We start from the raw sequence: 1,544 nt of genomic DNA, 5'->3' as shown, positions 1-1,544 counted from the left end.
GTAGCAAGTTAACTCTATAATTTGAAATGTGTAATGTTCGTTTTGGGAAACAATTAATTACCAGCTGTTGTTTAAATAAGACGTCTGATTTGTTTTTGTTAGATTCCTGTTAGGTAAATGGCACTAAGTTCTTAGAGATTTTAATATTGGGGCAAAATAAGCAAGAAATAAGTTGGCAACTTAATCTTAGCCTGGGAGAAATTTTAATCGGTTAACATTGTTTTTCGGAAAGAAACTTAAACATAATTTAAAATATTTTTATATCATAGGGACGTTGGCATTCTGCAGCATTTTTGGGTGGTTGGCAGATCTGGAGGGCGGAGGTTGGAAGGAAGCTAGGTGTCTGAATTACAGAAAAAGAAGGTCAAGGATGTGCTAAAGACAAATTAAGACAATTTAAATGTGGTTTAATTGCAGAGGTAAATATAAATATTCTGATTCTCACGAAACTAAGATATATATGTAAGGAAGGACCATGGTATAATTGTAATATGTGTCCTAATTTAATCCTGTGCTGCGTATGGCAGGTGTCCCACTCTAATATGACGAAACCCTCAGGAAATGAAAAAATTATGTAGTTTGTTGATGTTTGTTATTCGAAAATGTAGCTTAAATTATAGTACAACTTCAAAGTCTTCAAAACCCAAAAATAATTGACTTGTTTCAACAAACCTAAATAATATTTGAACATTTCTTTAGGTAACTCTAATTCACATATCATTTTTAGCTATTGATTTTTTTTCTGCAATGCTACGTAACTTATTGACATATTCTTAGAAATCTGATTAATATGTAACTTTTGTTGGTAGGTACCTAACCTATTTGACATTATGTTTAGGGGCTATGCCTTCATCGTGTTCAAGGAGGTGCCAATGGCGCACATGTTGTCAAGGTAATTATCCTTATAATAAAGTAACAGGATACCTGTCTGTTTGAGTGTCGACATACTGATTAATTGAGATATAAAAGAAGACGACAAATAGATAGGTAGTTTAAAACCATCCTAAACTTTCTTTGACTTTTTGTTAAGCTTGCCTTAAATTGTAAATATGTTGTAGGGTAAGAAGGTGACGTGCAAGAAGGCTGAGGGTAAGCAGGGCAAGTTCTTTGTTGGTAAGCTGCCAGCTGGTGACGCTCTGTCCAAGGAGGACTTCCAAGCTCATTTCTCACAATTTGGAGAGGTAAGTTAAGGAACTGTAAATACCAGGGATATAAACGATCGGACACTCAACTTAATGAACTAACTAATCAAATTCAATAAAAGTTCTAAAGTAATTTTGCAGCCGGGGGAAAAAAATCTTAAGAATATACGCCCCTGCTCAACTGAAATGACTTTTTATATTATTTTATTAAATAGGTTGTTGAGGTGACCCGTCCAGTGGACAAGAGCAAGGACAATGAGCCCAAATCTTTTGGCTTCGTCACCTTTGCCAGGGAGCACGTGGCCAAGGATCTTGTCAAACAGGTCATTATATTATTTGTTTCAAATATGGCTTCGAAACCGATTAATATCCGCTGGATTAGAATCGGTTCTAAGCCATATT

General features: G+C 35.1%; 1 long non-coding RNA gene across 1 annotated transcript; it reads left to right on the top strand.

Moving 5' to 3' along the window:
• The first annotated feature begins 270 nt into the window (after positions 1–270).
• Positions 271–1,544, top strand: LOC145330635 (uncharacterized). Its single transcript, XR_013883530.1, has 4 exons — positions 271–419; positions 839–892; positions 1,059–1,181; positions 1,358–1,544. It is a non-coding gene; the product is annotated as an uncharacterized LOC145330635 (long non-coding RNA).

The sequence above is a fragment of the Acartia tonsa genome, chromosome 10, assembly GCF_053477335.1.
Source record: "Acartia tonsa isolate MP-2025a chromosome 10, ASM5347733v1, whole genome shotgun sequence".
NCBI lineage: Eukaryota > Metazoa > Arthropoda > Copepoda > Calanoida > Acartiidae > Acartia > Acartia tonsa.
Note: the sequence above shows the minus strand (reverse complement) of the source record. Positions and strands in the feature narration are given on the sequence as shown.